The sequence below is a fragment of the Ixodes scapularis genome, unplaced genomic scaffold (assembly GCF_016920785.2).
Source record: "Ixodes scapularis isolate PalLabHiFi unplaced genomic scaffold, ASM1692078v2 PGA_scaffold5__190_contigs__length_132052651, whole genome shotgun sequence".
Classification (NCBI taxonomy): Eukaryota; Metazoa; Arthropoda; class Arachnida; order Ixodida; family Ixodidae; genus Ixodes; species Ixodes scapularis.
Window position 1 is genome coordinate 6152070 of NW_024609880.1, and position 16979 is coordinate 6169048.

The 16979-nt window shown below is 47.9% G+C and overlaps 1 non-coding gene across 1 annotated transcript; it reads left to right on the top strand.

Moving 5' to 3' along the window:
* The first annotated feature begins 347 nt into the window (after positions 1-347).
* LOC115331034 lies at positions 348-6521 on the top strand. Its single transcript, XR_006078408.1, has 8 exons — positions 348-356; positions 426-800; positions 1247-1449; positions 1715-1886; positions 2057-2224; positions 2353-2528; positions 2617-2959; positions 6507-6521. It is a non-coding gene; the product is annotated as an uncharacterized LOC115331034 (transcript).
* Positions 6522-16979: the final 10458 nt, after the last annotated feature.

A 16979-nucleotide genomic window follows, 5' to 3' on the forward strand; every position in this document is an offset into this window, starting at 1 on the left:
TTCAGGACGGACCCAGATAGCTAAAACGTCTGTTACAAATTCTTTGACCTCGAGAAGCGAAAGACATGCTAAGATAAGAGGTGACCCACTTTGTGAGGCCCAACCAACATTCAATGTTCGGGACCGAATCAGAAGCTAAAACGTTCGTTACAAATTCTTCGCCTTTGTCCACCCGAACCAAATTGAACAATACATTTTTGGGAGGACGAACTATTGTGGGACCGGTTGGCCGCGTGACGAGTCATCCTATGACGAATGTTCCTGTGTGACGAATCGTCCTGTGACCAATCGTCCTGTGACGAGTGTGCATGTGACGAATGGACCGTATCCCGTTTTATTAGCCGTGCATGTCCGCAGTATGTGTGTGTGTTTTTTTTTGTTTTTGTTTTTTTTAATTTATGTATTAATCACAATCGTTCTTTTAGAGTCAACACCCCGGGAATCTGGCTGACTTTGGGAACTCTTCGCGGAAACGGAAGCTGTCTGAAGCTGCTTTGACGTCCACGCCGAAACAACTTACCCTCAACTTTGCAAGCGGGCGGGTGCCTCAAAAGCAGCTGGGCAGCCTGATTGTGAATTTTGTTGTAGATTCCCTGCAACCTTTCTCTGTCGTCGAGGCTCCCAGTTTCGTTAAACTTGTGGATACCTTGGCCCCTGAAAACACGGTACCAACACGGAGAATGCTGATGGCGAGAATCGACGATAGGTACGAAGAGATGAAGACAAGCCTGCGGAAAGCTTTCGACGAGGTTCCTTACGTCACTGTGACCGCCGACTGCTGGACATCGTTCCGACGGTAAGCCTCTTTAAGATAACATCGTGTATTCTTTTTACGTTCTTGTCGCATATCCAGAATAATCGTTTCAAAGCTATATGCGTGGGTTTGTATTTGCTGGTCTCTGTATTTAAATATAAAAGTCTCCTCATGGAAGCTTTTTGTCCGGCGTCCTCGGCACAGTGCGGCTGAAATAAATTCAATTTATTTCAATTATTCTCACTTTAAAAAAGAAAAAAACCAAGAAGGTGAGTTGTCGCGGAAACTTTTTTTTTTTTTTTTTATTAAATTCGGTGATATAAAAGCGCTGATACTGCTAAAATACGTAACTAGTTTAAGAGACATAATATGACCTTAATGTTCAGACAATACCAGTATTGTCTACTGGCAATTAAGCTGGCGGGTTCTTGTTTTCGCAGTACAGTTTATACAAAATATTTTTTTTTTCGCAGGTTGTTCTTTTGCATGTAGAAACTGGCAGCGACAGTTTCTTGGCTCGAGCCGGCTTCCCTGAAGGGGAACTCTGCAGTACCGATCTGCCAAAGAATGACGGGCAGCGTCACGCACGACAAGATTGCAGACCTTCTTCTGGAGGTTTTCAAGGAGTACGGCCTTCAAGGAAAAGTCACCAAGGTTGTGACCGACAATGGATCCAATTTTGTAAAAGCCTTCAGGTAATATTTGCCGCATACAGTAATAGCGGCCTGTTATTTATTGATAAAATTAATGATAGAATTGCAAAAGCGCTTGCTTAGCACATCAGAACAATTCCACGCATATACCTGATCATGACAACAAGCAGACCCACTTTGTGAATCCAATATAGCGTTCAAATTCCACCAGCAAAGTGTATCCGCTTGTTGTCGTGGTTCAAACGTTCAAAAAGTAAACGCAGGTTGTTCTTTTGGGTAACTATTATTTTCTTCATTTATAACACAGGGTGTTTGGCGAGCCTGTTCAGCCTGACGACCTAGAGCCTTCGGAGCAGGACGATGAAGGCCTGGAGTTCGTGGAGGTAGCACCCCTGCTTGAAAACGTGGACCAAGGAGCTGAACCGCCCATGCTACGGACGATCGCCACCGGCAGACAGGACTCCCCCCTCACCATAGATGTGCTGCGCACACCCTAAATTTAGTGGCTACGACCGACACCGGAGCAGCGGAGCGTCACGAAATCTTCTCGAGACCTTTTCGCTCCGTTTTGCGGACATGCCGCGCCTTGTGGAATAAGCAGGGACAGTCGGCGGTTGCTGCCGAGACCATCCGACGCTTCTGTGGGCAGGCATTAATAAGGCCCGTAGCAACGCGGTGGAACTCTCTCCACGATGCGCTAGAGTGCGTGCACAAGTTGGATGCTGAGGGCAAAGACTTCGACGGGTTATGCAGGACCTTACAAGTTCCTCCCTTCCAGCGTCCACGTGACCTACTCTTCATAGAAGAGTACTGTAAGGTGAGAGTGCCATATCTGTTATTTCTACGTTTCACAAAAGGAGGTTGAATTTATGACGAGGGATCTGCGTATCAATACCGTAAACAAAACATCCATACTGCTAACCTTCCCCTCTATTGCATTTGCAGGTCATGAAGCCCCTCGCCTGTGCGATTGACGTGGTTCAAAGAGAAGAACACATGTTCATGGGGTACCTGCTGCCAACGATCACGGTACTCCAGCAGCGGCTCAGCCATCTTCTCCAGGCGGGCCTAGCTTTCTCCGCGCCGCTTGTGAATGCTCTGCTTGATGGAATCCAGAACCGGTAAGTTTCTGAAGAAGCATAATCTGCTTCCACTTTTTGCGGGACGGAACTGTGTTAACCTATCAGATGCGATACTTTCTATTTACAGGTTTGGTCCCCTGATCAACGACCGGGAGCTGTTGCTAGCAGCCATTGCGCTCCCCGGGTTTAAAGTCGGCTGGGTTCTTGGCGAAGCCAAGCGGCAGGAGCTAGCTCAGCTGCTAACGGACGAGCTGAACCGCCCATGCTACGGAGGATCGCCCACCGGCGGACAGGAACCTCCCGCTGACTGCGGAGGTTCCCCTGTTGACGATTTCTTCGCTTTTTCGGCGCCAAGATCGACCCGGGACAGTGGGGAAGTCTCACGCTACCTCAGCTCTCCGGACAGTTCGACGGAAATGCTGAAGGAGTACCCCCGTCTACAAAAAGTGTTCATTATCACTCTAAAACCGGTCTCTCATAAAAAACGCTGTCCCTCTGATTTTAGAGGGGACAACAATGCTTTCAGGGGGACAGCTCTTTTTAAGAGGGAAATTGAAAAATAAAATAGCAACATCTAGAGGGACACCAACATATTAAGAGAGACCAAGGAAACCGTTTCGTTAGTCCCTCTGAACAGGAAAGACCGACAGAAAGATTCACGCGTCTCCCTTCATATTAAGAGGGGACTGGTCCCTCTTAACTGGACCAATGTAGTTCGGTCAGGAGGAGAGGGGCAGGCGCACTAATCCACGGCAAAGAGTTCGGACGGTGCGAAGGCTTCGCGCCAATTCACGGAGAGCTGGAAACGGTCGTTGCCGGAGAGTCGCAAGCGTCATGCTGCTCGTTTGACTTCCTTCGGGTGAGTAATCCTGTCATATTGACGCTTTTGTTTTGGGTGCATTGCGGGTGGGAATAACGAGCCATCAATATTTTCACGCTGGCTGTGAGATGTACGAGCTCTGCATGTAGAGTAAGAGTGTTCAGCTGTAGTCCGCGGGCACGGTCGCTTCCTGGATCTGCTCGTTCAGCTACGACAAAGCGTCGATAATCGTTTGCCCTGCCGTGAGCCGCAGGGCTGTCTTTCGCACAAAACACTTTTAGCGGGTTAGAGTGCCCCAATGTGTACGCGTCTGTCTTAGGCTGGTGATATCAGACCATTTTCTGCCCGACGCTTTTGTCTACTTTTTAATGCCAAAGCTAGCAGCTCGAGCTGCTAGCTTTGGCACTGCTACGCCGGCATTTCATTACAGGCAATTTCCTTGTATTTTATCCGTGAGCGTACACTGTCGGCATCGAGTACTACAAAGGATGGCATCACCCTCCCTAAGGCAAAGCCAGCATAAAGGCACCCTAGCTGGGGCAGTCAGTGTTTGTAAGCTTGGCTAGCCGATTTGTTTCTCGGTGTGCACTCTAAATGCTTGAGGTTGACCGCCCGAGAGCGTTGACTGACGGAAACAATGTTGGCGATTTTGCGTTTGTTTGCCTTCAGAGTTCATTACAGCAATTTACACTGCAACGCTATGTTGTAGACATCGGTAGCGTTACAGTGATTATGAACTTCTTTCTGAAGTGGGAGGCGAGCAAAAACCCATAATGTGTGTGTATGTATGTGAAAAAGGGGGGGGGGGGGGGGGAAGGGTGGACAAGCTTCTAATTCAAACCCCACAAAAAAAGAAGAAAAAAGTTTGTTTCTTTTTCTTTTGCGCGTAGCGTCGGCGTCGCGGCGTCTGCGGAGAGAGGGGAAAAGTGCCGCGATGGCCCTGGAGTACATTTTCTTTTTTTTATATATTTTCTTGCCGTACTTTTTTGTTTGTTATATTTTGACGGTCGCGCCAGCAAAGCTACCGGCTTTTTTTTTTTTTTTTTCGGCGCCGATCATGTTTTTGTTTTTGAAGATTTTATTTGTGATGTTTATTATGCTCCTTGTTTTCTGTAGCTGGTTGAATATCTTTTTTTCTGTGTGGTACATCTGCGAAAAATATATAAACAGAAGTTTATATGACTGACCGTTAAAAATATTGTTTTCAGAGTGAGGCAATGGCAACAAACGTCGACATGAAGGGAATCAGACGGGGGTTCTGCTCGGATTTCTCGTGTACAGAGCTCTACCGGGACCTTCTGCACGGTGGAACGCACCACCCTGACTGATGAGTCTACTGCGGCCACTCGCACACGGCCCACAATGAACTGGGTAATTATGAACTTTTTGTATTCTGGTATGTAGGTAGGCTTGTATTCTGGTATGTAGGTAGGCTCTATTTACGTTCTGTTGGCATATGCGTTGCTTCTGAAAAAAAGAATAAATGAATGACTTGCGCCGAAATGTCAACAGAAATATATATTTTTTTTTATTTGATTATGTTGCTTTTTAAAACATGCATTAGATCTCTTCTGCAGCTTCGAGCCGCAAATGCAATCCCTGCTTTCCAAAGCACATGAGACTTCTAATGTTCATCTACTTCTAAATGCGTTTTCGTTTTGTCTTGGTAATACAAAAACGATTCGCGTAAATTACTTAAAACAGCAGTCTATTCTCGTACCAAATATTATTAGTAGCAGAAGTTACGTCATAAGCTAATGTCACTCGCTATTTCATCGTATACAGATTGGGCTCCGAATCTTTGAACTGTTTGCACTTTAATTTCGCATTTGTTTCCTACCGCCTGCTTGAAAACAGGTGAAAGCGCTTCATTACCTTCATTCTAATTCCAACTCTCTGTATATAAAGGAAAACAATATGGTCTTTCATTCAACTAGAGGTGGATGCACAGCTTCGGTTCATAACACGATCGTCACCATGCTGAAGAAACTGGAGGAGGTAAAAGGGGCCTTCTGCGGAGACAACCCAACAACATTTTTGAACATGAAGATCATTCTCCGGTCTCGATTGGCCAGAAGTCCTCTCATCGTCTATGGTATGTGAAAAAGCGAATGCAAAAATAGAAATGTAAGTTTGACGATGACGCTTTTTTTTTTTTAAACAATTACTGCTTGCAGGACGATTTCATCCCTGACGAAAAAGTTCCAGGACCCAAGTCTTTCTTCGGTTCGGAGAAACGGATCGTTTCTGGGAACTGGTCAGTGAAACTCCGCTAGCACGACTATGGAGGGGGCACCAGTCATGTGCTTATGGGTGTATTACATAACGGGACACTCCTACCCTGTGGCATGTGGACAAACCCTTGGACTCCTCTAAATTCTGCTCGTTGAAAATAAAGTCTTTCGATTCAGTTTATGTCGGAGAAGCTCAGAAAATTGCTTATGGCCGTTCGAAAACAACAGGAATTCCGAGCTTCTGCTGATGACAAGAGACGCCGAATAATTCGCTTTTAATGCTATGAAGTAGGTAACTACGCTCCAAAAAAAAGCACAGGAATCTACTTTCCCGAACAGCACTTGGAAAGTCAATCACCGTAACTCACGGAAGCAGCTCAGCGAATCACGATGCCGAAACATAAGATTAGACAGAAAAACCCAGTCCGAGTTCTGACATTAAGCAATGCAAAACGTCACGCTTGTTGTGGTTAGTGTCGCAACTCATTTTTTTGGTATAATCACATGTTTCGGCATCTACATTCGCTGAGCTGCCTCCGAGAGTTATGGTGATTGTCTTTCCAAGTGTTGTGCGGGAAAGTAGACGCACGGGCTTTTTTTAGAATGTACTTATTTTTTGTGTTATCCGCTAAAAAAAAAGTTTTTTTTTTTTCAGCACGATTGTATTGTTATTGTTTATGATAGGCAAAAGGAGTCACTTTGCAGCACGAACTATTTTGTGTGATTGTTTCCAAGAAACGCCAATTTCTGGCGTCGTTCTAACGTCTTTTTTATCCGTAAAAGCTACAAGAACATTGTTATAAAATTACTATTTTGATAAAGACATTTCAAAATATTTTCTTGTGTCATGGCAAATAAAACACGTGTTTACTCTTAAAGATTGTGACTGTTTTATTTAACACATTGATTCCGCTTATCAAACATAATACACAGATCAAATTTCAATTTTGTTGCGCAACACAGAATAACTTTGGTTAAACAATATCAGCGAAAGTGCGAGAACTGCATCACTGCAGTACAGCATGTCAGCTGACAGTCCAAACACGAAGGAGCAGAAATTCTACGATACAATAAAAGAGATAACCTAAAGTCGGGGTCACGCTGCTTATACATCATACAAAATACATTCTGCAGACATGTTCCGGAACGAGTCACCGCGACATCCGTGCTTTGTATGCCACGTGACAAAGCAACCTCTTGATTCGGTTGCCTCGTGGCGTACGAGGCTCGGATGTCGCGGCGACTCGTTCCGGAACATGTCTGCAGAATGTATTTTGTATGATGTATAAGCAGCGTGACCCCGACTTAAGGGAGACTATACCCCTGCATTTTAAGCGGGCCACCGTCCCTCCAAATTTAAGGAGGAAAATATCTAAAAAATGTCCCTCTTACCAAGAGACTCTGACGTCAAAGTTAAGGGAGACGCCGTATCGCCTACTTTAAGAGGGCTGGTGTCTCACTTAATTAAGAGGGAGAATCTCCATGTAATATTAAGAGGTCTGTCGCCCCCCTTAAAGTTAAGTGGGAAAAAATCGAAGAAATGTCCCTCTTACTAAGTGGGACAGGGCTTAGAGTCTAGGTTTAACACTGCCCTGCCATCTGTGGAGGGGGTGTTTAGCGTAGCAGCGGACATCCTGACCCGAAAACGCGGGAAAATGAGCGACTGCAACTTCGAGCGCCAGCTTCTGCTTAAATTAAACAAGACATAAGAAGTGTCTGTGGCATCTAAAATGAAATAAACGTCTCCCTAATATACACGTGCCTTTGTCTTCATATGATGTGCCTCAAAGTAGCTGATTTTTATTCCGTTTCTCATTGTTCCGAGTGCTCACGGTGCGAAGCTTCGTGAGCACTCGGAAAAGTAACGAAAAAGTAATCGGAAAAGTAACGATTACTTTTTCAAGTAATGCCCAATTACTTTTTCTGGAAAGTAATCTAGTAATCTAATTGAATACTTTTAAACCAAGAGTAATTGTAATTGTAATCGATTACTTTTTTCGAGTAACGTGTACAAGACTGGCCTCTCGCCCCAGCGCTCGATTCTGCTGACACGCCGACTTCGACGCCCGCGACGCTCTGCTTTCTTCTGTTTCCTTCTTTATTTTTGGTACAAGTTCGCCACATTAAACGTTTATTTATTTCTGTTTATTTCTTGTTTATTGGTCACGACTCACCACCCGTGACAATATATACAAAAATGACATAGTACATGAGACTCCATCAGACATTCATATAAGGCTCTTTGCCGATGACTGTATTATTTACTCAGCTGTTAATTCAACCGATCGACAAACTTCACTAAATGAATATCTTAAACGCATTAAAGAATGGTGTGACAAATGGTATATTGCCACCCTCAAGCCGACGAAGTGCCGGTTTGCCTACGGAGAACTGAAGTTCCTGGGCCACGTGGTGAGCAACGAAGGTGTAAGTCCTGCGGTCCTGATTGCCTCTAAAACGGCCCGAAGGCGTCGTAAATGCTCGTCGAAGTTGGCCGAGAATACCACGACGTCATCGAGGTAAACGAGACAGCTCTGCCACTTGAGGCCTGCCAGGACGGTGTCCATGACACGTTGGAACGTTGCCGGCGCCGTGCACAGTCCGAAGGGCATCACCTTGAACTCAAACAGCCCGTCGCACCGTGGACGGCTGCTTCCTTCCACGGTGAACTGTACGAAGACGTCGAAGACTGGATTGACCGGTATGTACGCGTTGCTCGCCACAATGGCTGGACCGACGAGCAGCGCCTGCACAACGTCTACTTTTCGCTTGAGGGGACCGCCAAGCTACGGTGCCACCACGACGTCAACCTCCAGCGCCACAGTACTACCAACGTCGCGAAGAACGACAGCACGTGCGCCCGGAAAAACCAGCACCCAGGAAAACTGACGTGTGGCGAACGGCCGACCGACGCCCGCTTTGTTACCATTGCGGGGAAGCCGATCATGTCTACCGCCGTTGCCCGTACCGGCAGCTGGGGTTACGAGGCTTCCACCCCGACGACCCGCGACCACGCTACGGAGAGCGACCTAGGGACATCGACGAATACCTCCGCCGTTCGCCATCCTCCAGACGTCGTGGCCCATCCCCAGGACCGTCTCCCCGCCGCGGTTACCGATCGCCATCACCGCAACGCCTTGCATCGCCTCATCGTAGGTCCCGCCGAGAAAGCCTGTCCCCCCTGCCTCGCCGGGAAAACTGAGTGCGGCAATACCGGGAGGTGGTATTGCCGGTGACGAACGACGCCAATATCCTCCACAAACGTCGGAGGGCTCCCACACTAGCGACAAAACGGATAGGAACGACGCTTCTGTGACGGTGTCGAATAACCTCGACGTTACCATCGACGGCCACGACGCGAAGGCACTCGTCGACACCGGAGCAGACTATTCCGTTTTAAGTGGGAAGCTCTCTCGCCGCCTTCGGAAAGTGATGACGCCATGGGATGGCCCAAAAATACGAACCGCCGGCGGACATCTCATCACACCAGTGGGAAGGTGTACTGCGCGCGTGGACATCCACGGAGAGACCTGCCCCGTGAAGTTCGTCGTCCTCAAAGACTGTTCGAGAGACGTCATCCTTGGCATGGACTTCCTCTGTGAGTACGGTGCTGTGATCGACCTTAGAGCAAACAGGTTGACGCTGCGAAAGCCCGTGCTACCTCCGGAGGAATCCAAAACGTCGCCAGCCGCCGTCCGAGTCATTGCGGACCACGTGAACCTGCCGCCACGGTCGAGTGTTCTTGTGCCCGTCGTGACCGACGCAGTTGCCAGCGGGAAAGTACTTCTGGAAGGCAACGTCCAACTGCTTTCGGAAGAGGAATAGGCGTCGCAAGGGGCGTAGCAGAGCTGCAGGATAGACGTTGTGTGGTCCTCGTGACGAACTTTCGACCGGAGGCGCAGCATCTAACGAAAGGTGCCACTATAGGACACGTCGAGGAACTCCGGGCCGACGCCGAAATCGCCGCGATCTTCGACGAGCCCTCGCCATGTCAGCCGTCCAGTACAGTGCCGCAACAGCTTGACGTTAACCCCAAGCTCAGCGCCACGGAACGAGGACAGCTCGGAGACCTCCTCGCCGAGTTCGGCGACTGCTTTGCGACGACGTCGAGGGTGCGCCAGACAACAGTTGCGAAACACCGCATCATTACCAACGAGGACGCGCTCCCTGTGCATCGGCCGCCGTACCGGGTCTCCCCAAAGGAACGAGAGGCCATTCATGAACAAGTACAGGAGATGCTCAACGACGACATCATTCAGCCTTCGAGCAGCCCGTGGGCCTCTCCAGTTGTGCTGGTAAAGAAGAAAGACGGAACGCTTCGATTCTGCGTTGACTACCGGCGGCTCAACGCGGTCACGAATGTTATATATTGATTGTTATCGATTGAATCGGACCCAGACCCATGGATTCAGACGGGCCGCCAACATGTGTGTGTCCCACACAGCTAGGCCTGACTTTTATTCACGAGGGCAAACTGCCACTAAGAGGGCGCCACTAACATGTCGATATATATATATAACATGCCGCCACACAAGTAACAAATGCACAAAAATAAAATGTCCGACTGGGTTTAGTACAAGAACCTTGACGGAATCTTCACAGGTCTTCCTGAGCGAGTCTGGCGGGGTTGAGCTTGTGGTGGCGAGTCTGTTGCATTGGACTGACGAGGGTAGGTGCTGGCAGTGGGCGAGGAGTCTAGAGGATAGTAGTCCTCAGCCGTCAGTCGGGGTTTCCTCGGGTCATCTTTCCGGTTGGGCTTGGACTCTCTGGAGTCGATTCTCACACGAAGGTGATGGCGGTTACGTGCGTAGCTCTGGCCATCTGCCGATGTCACCTGGTATCTTCGTGGAGCTGGACCCACCTGTGTCACAACTGCTTTTCTCCAACTTTTTCCATGCCAAAACCAAACTGGCTGGTTCTTCTGAAAAGGAGGCATCTCTTTCGCATGTTGATCCGCATGTTTATGCTGTGCACGCTGCCTTGCTTGAAGCTGCTTGGAGAATGACTTGTGTGGATAGTGTGGCAGCAAGCTGCTTGGACAGGCTGGTAATAAAGTCCTTATTCTTCTTCCCATCAACATTTCTGCCGGAGATGGAAGGCCGTTACTTGGCGTTGCTCTGTAGGTCATCAACACTAGTGCCAAGTCCTTTCCTTCGGAGAGAGCCTTAGTCATTGTGGCCTTGATGGTTTGTATTGTCCTTTCTGCTTGTCCATTGGACCTCGGAAAGAGTGGTGACGATGGGTTGTGGACGATATCCCACTCCTTGTTGAAGCTTCTATACTCCACAGAATCAAATGGGGGGCCTTGGTCACTGACAACTTCACTTGGTATGCCGTGGCACGCATACAGCTCCTTGAGCACTGATATAAGAGCAGATGCCGTTGTAGTCGACATTTTCTTGACTTCCACAAACTTCGAGTAATAATCTACCACAAGCAAATAAGTGGTGCCACCGTGGTAGAAGAAATCCATGGCTACTTTCTCCCATGGGCGTATTGGCAAGTCTCGGTCAAGAAGTGGTTCTCTTTGATTTGCTCTTTGGTGGCGTTGACAAACTTCACAGCTGCTGATCAGCTCCTCGATGTCCTGGTTTATCCTAGGCCAGAAGACGCTTTGGGAAGCCAGGTTTTTGCATGCGACAATGCCGCGATGGGTTATGTGAAGTCTTGAGAGCACATCCTTCTTGCATGCTTCTGGCACTACTAGTCGTTCGCCATAGCAGACGAAGCCATCGGTTATGTAGAACTCACTTCTTCTTGAGTAGAAGGGTCTGACTGACGGGTGGACCTCTGAGATTTTATTTGGCCAACCGTGTTCGATGTAGGTCGTTACACGCTTCAAGACCTCATCTGCTGCCGTGCTAGCTTGGATTTCAGCCAGCTTTGCTGTGGATGCGTGAACCAATGTGCAGACCAGGACACCATGTTCCTCGTCTACTGTCTTGATGGTCTGCGCTGGATTAGGTGCACGAGACAGTGTGTCAGCAACTATCAAGTGTTTTCCAGGCACATGGACTGGCTTCACCGTGAAACGCTGGATACGAAGGAGCAAGCGTTGGAGTCTGGGGGAGATTTTGTAGAATTCCTTTTGGTGCAAGCCGATGAGGGGCTTGTGATCAGTCTCCACCACGACGCTTCGACCACAGATGTAGTAGTAGAACTGCTCACACGCAAACACTATGGCCAACAGTTCCTTTTCTATTTGCGCGTAGCGCTGCTGTGCCGGCGTTAGTGCTGCTGATGCGTATGCCACTGGATGTCCGTCCTGCAGAAGGATGCTGCCAATTCCATACGAGCTGGCGTCGGTTGATATCACAATTGGTCGCGAAGCATTAAAGTAATGCAACACTGGAGCAGTGGTCAGGTTGTCTTTGATCTCGTTGAATGCATTGGACATCTCGCGAGTCCAGTGCCATGCCACGTCGGACTTCAGGAGCTCACGCAGAGGTTGCGTCTTTGTTGAGAAGTTTGGAATTAACTTCATAAGGTATGTTGCCATTCCGAGAAATCGCAGGAGCTCTGCCTTGTCATTTGGTGGTTGTAAGGCCCGGATTGCCTTTACCTTTTCAGGGTCAGGAGCAATGCCTTCTTGGGTAAGCTGGTGACCAAGGTAGGTTACTGCAGACAGTCCCAGCTTGAGCTTGTCCTTGTTTAGCTTCAGATTGTTGTTGCGTGCTATTTCAAGCACCTTTCGCAGATGGGTTGCATGGTCACTCTGCGTTCTAGAGGCTACCAAGATGTCGTCAAAGTACGGCATCACAACGGTTTGGCGCTCGAAGATTCTGTCAATGGCTTGCTGAAAGAGCTCTGGAGCTGTGCTGAGTCCAAACTGAACTCTGAGGAACCTGTACCGACCCCAAGGTGTGGCAAATGTGCACGGGTACGAGCTCTCTTCATCAAGAGCCAGCTGCCAAAATGCACTTTTGGCATCAAGCACTGAAAACACAGTGCACCCAGATAGCCGCGCAAAGAGTTCTTCTGGAACTGGAATGCGGTAGTGCTGCCTCTTAACTGCTGCATTTAGGTTTCTTGGATCCAGACAGATCCGCACATTTCCATCCTTCTTTGTGATGATGACGATGGGATGAACCCAGTCAGTTGGTTCTGTCACGGCCTTGATAATGCCATTGTCCTGCATTCTTGTGAGCTCGGCCTTCACAGTCTCTTCGAGTGCACTTGGCACCCGGCGAGGGGCAGACACCGTAGGCTTTACATCCGGTTTCAGGCGAATGCTGTATTCTCCTGGGAGTTTGCCGATGCCCTTGAATACTTCTGGAAATTCTTGAAGTATTTGTTCAAAGTCCGGAGCAGGATGAGAGGCTTTATTTGCCACTTCGATGTGCCTCACTCGATGCAAAAGGTTTAAGGCTGTGCACGCAGCTGCTCCAAGTATGGGCTTGAGATTTCCTTTCACAAGCAAGAACTTGACGTTGAACTGGGCATTCTTCACAGTGCAAAGGAACTGGCACTCATTTTCTATATCAAGCTGCTCACCCAGATACGTTGTAACCTTTGCTTGAGTCTTCTTGATAGCTGGATGGGGTTCCCATTTAAACACAAGCTGCTCTGGAAGTATGTTGACATCGGAACCCGTGTCCAGCTTGAAATTCACTGGGTTGCCGCTGACGTCGACAGTCTCAAGCCAGTCAGAGAGTGAATCTTCTGCGATGTCGTTTACAGTCAGGCTGCCCAGACCAAAATCTTGAACAGTCACTTCTTCCTCCACGTCTAGAGTTCGGACGTGTCGCGGTGCCACTCGCTGTTTCTGTCGGCATAGCTTTGCAAAATGTCCAAACTTGCCACAGGCGTAGCAAGTGGATCCGTAGGCGGGGCACTGTCGGGGCAGGTGAGCGGTTCCACACCTACTACAGTTTTTCTGGTGCTTGGCTTCTCTATGTTGTGGATGGTTGCTTCTTTGTTGATATTGGGGCTGTTTTCTCGGTTGTTGTCTGTTTTCCTGTCGCTGTCTTCCGCAGTTCAAGTTGTCGACCGTCGCCTCTTGTCTATCGGAAGTCGTCAACAGCGAAGATACGTGCTGCTTTGAAATTTCAGCCGCTCTGCACGTCATGATGATCTTTTCGAGAGTAAGGTTCCTTTCCCGAAACAGCCGCTCTCGCAGAGCTGTGTCGCGAATGCCAATGATTATCCTGTCGCCTAGGAGGCGGTCGTGCTGGTCGCCAGAATCGCATTTTCTCGATTGGCCTTGTAGCTCAGCGATGAAGTCGTCAATCGGCTGATTTTCTTTTTGGCACATTGAGTTGAAAATAGCTGCCGCCTGCGTCACGTTTTTGTACGGCAGATACTTCTCATCGAACTTCGCAAAGATAGCGGCCACTGTGTCTGTTAGAGACTCACCAGTTGCCGGAGCTGGAAAGACGAATGTGTCGACAATTTTCCGTGCTGCTGGGCCGATGACGTGTAGCAGGAGCGCTCGCCTGGTTGCTGGGGGCTTGTCGGTATACTCGCAGGCTGCCTCATAGAGTTCATATGCCGTCTTCCATTCCGACCACGTTTCGGCGGGGTTGCTGCCTGGTTCAAAAGGCTTGGGCGGTTGGATCAGGGGAAACGCCATGGTGATACAGTCGTTGCTTTACTGTAGTTGTTTCGGGGAGTTGCCGAGTTGCGAAATTTTAACTTCTGACACCATGTTATATATTGATTGTTATCGATTGAATCGGACCCAGACCCATGGATTCAGACGGGCCGCCAACATGTGTGTGTCCCACACAGCTAGGCCTGACTTTTATTCACGAGGGCAAACTGCCACTAAGAGGGCGCCACTAACATGTCGATATATATATAACAACGAAGAAAGACGTGTATCCGCTCCCCCGCATCGACGACACGCTGGACCGGCTGCGCCACTCCCGATACTTTTCGTCGATGGACCTTAAGAGTGGCTACTGGCAGATCGAAGTCGACGAACGAGACCGAGAAAAGACTGCCTTCGTCACGCCCGACGGACTGTTTGAGTTCAAGGTGATGCCCTTCGGACTGTGCACGGCGCCGGCAACGTTCCAACGTGTCATGGACACCGTCCTGGCAGGCCTCAAGTGGCAGAGCTGTCTCGTTTACCTCGATGACGTCGTGGTATTCTCGGCCAACTTCGACGAGCATTTACGACGCCTTCGGGCCGTTTTAGAGGCAATCAGGACCGCAGGACTTACACCTTCGTTGCTCACCACGTGGCCCAGGAACTTCAGTTCTCCGTAGGCAAACCGGCACTTCGCGGCTTGAGGGTGGCAATATGAAAATGAACTACACAAAGTCCGTGTATTGCCATATCACTAAGAAACGAAGCGTTTTGCCATTTAAATACTGCATTGGAGACATAGAGTTGAGCAATGTCGAGCACTTTAAGTACCTTGGTGTCACGTTTCCTAAAGACCTAACCTGAACCAAGCATATTGACACCGTCTGCACATCGGCATATAAAAAGCTTTGTTTTTTGAGACACAAGTTAAAACATACAACTAAAGAGATCAAAACGGTTGCTTATAAAACATACGTTAGGCCCATCTTGGAATATGGTAGTGTCGTCTGGGATCCTTATACAAAAAAAGACATTGATAGGCTAGAAAAGGTCCAGCGACAAGCTGCGCGTTTCATTTACTCTAACTACAGACAGACAGCATCCCCAACGGAAATGCTCAGAGCTAGTAACATAGAACCTCTGCACATAAGGCGGGAAGTCGCACGTCTGAATTTGCTTTATTTAATGATCAACGACAAACTAAATTTAAGCCCGAATAAATACATTCCCCCATCCAGTTCAAAACGATCAAGTAGATTGAATCATACAAAAACATGTCAAACGCATAAAAGCCGAATAGATACCTTTAAACAGTCTTTCTTTGTTGAGGCTTGGAATTCCTTGCCCAATGATGTTGTAAATTTGGAAACCGTGTCCTCCTTTGAAGATTCCATTGCAATTATGTGGGTTAATTTGTTCAATTTGTTTATTTGTTTAGAGGGACAAGGTTGTGCATTGTTGTCATTGCTTGTTCGAACAGCAGTGTCTGCTACATTGACAATTTCTTATGCTTGCGTTTTTTTTTTATGTGTCATCACAACGATGGATACTCTCCCTGTAATAGCCCTCAAGAGAGGGCTGACAGTATTTTCAAATAAATAAATAAATAAATAAATAAATATGTGTATCTGTTCTCAAGCTCGGTATGAGTAATCTGTTATGTATACAGCACATTTTGAATGAAAGAAGTTGACAAGTGACAGGTACGAGTAAACTTTCATTAGTACGTGCTTAGGCTGATGCGCTGGGAAAGCGGCTAGCTTGAGCTTGCGCCTTCTACAAATATGTTTCGATGAATAAATATCGCCCTGTGAGGAGCTTTATCACATCCATATATGTAGTGCGCCTCATTGCGGCTGGAGCCTCAGCAAGCCGTAATTGTGAAATCTTTGTAAATTGTCCTCAGAGAATGAATGTGAACATGAACGTAGCGATTTACTCACGCCACGTTCTGAGAAGATTGACAGGATATGTCCCTGCATAAATTTTGCAACATTTGTAGAAAGTTACAGAAGTTCTTTGGATGTTATGAGAACGCCCTTAGAACCTTGTTAGGATATTTGACTGTTGATTGAATGCCCTGGTAATGTTCTATGTCATTCTCAGGACGTTCTAAAAATGTCCATGAGAAAACATTCTCTGAATGCAACGATAAGTGCCTGCACCACATTCTGACAACCTTGATAGAATGTTCTTACGTAAATTTGCAACATTCCAAGAATGTTGCGTATATTCTTTTGAATATTCCCGAAGTGTTGTCAGAACGTTTTCGTGCTACGTGGGGCTTTTAAAGGGGTACGGAAACAAAAATTGAAGTATTCAAATTTCGTTCGGAAATGAGTCAAGCATAACGGATGATAACAGTAATGATAATCGCACGTTTGTATTTTGAGCGATTGGCTATATGTTTCGTTCCAAACGGTGCACTCGAGCAAGCGCTCGACGAGAAGCGGAGAGCGCGATGCGTCATGGGATATTCGGGGCAAACAAAAACAGAAAGAAAAGATTCCCCGCATTTGTGACGTAGCAATGCTGGCGTGGTTATGAGCTTTACCCTTGGTGGCGTTGTCAGCGATGAAAGCGTTACAACCGAGCCGTTCGAAGTACCCGTGGGGTGGCGAGCGTGTGACTGGCCCAAGGTAGCCCAAGGAGCACGTAGCTTCCACAACGCTGTGAGCTTAGGGCTGATCGGGGTATCAACAGCAACTTTTGTCCGAGTTTTGAGCGACGGGCTAATCTTCTAGGGGGAGAATGGCTGTATCCGGGTGCACAAACGAAGGGAGTCCCACCTTTCCGTCTTCTTGGACTGTTTGGTACAATACGCGGGAGGAAAGCTAAGAAGGAAAACGTTGAAATGCCAAAGAGCGGCGCTGCTCCGATGGAGCTTGCTACGTCATAATTAC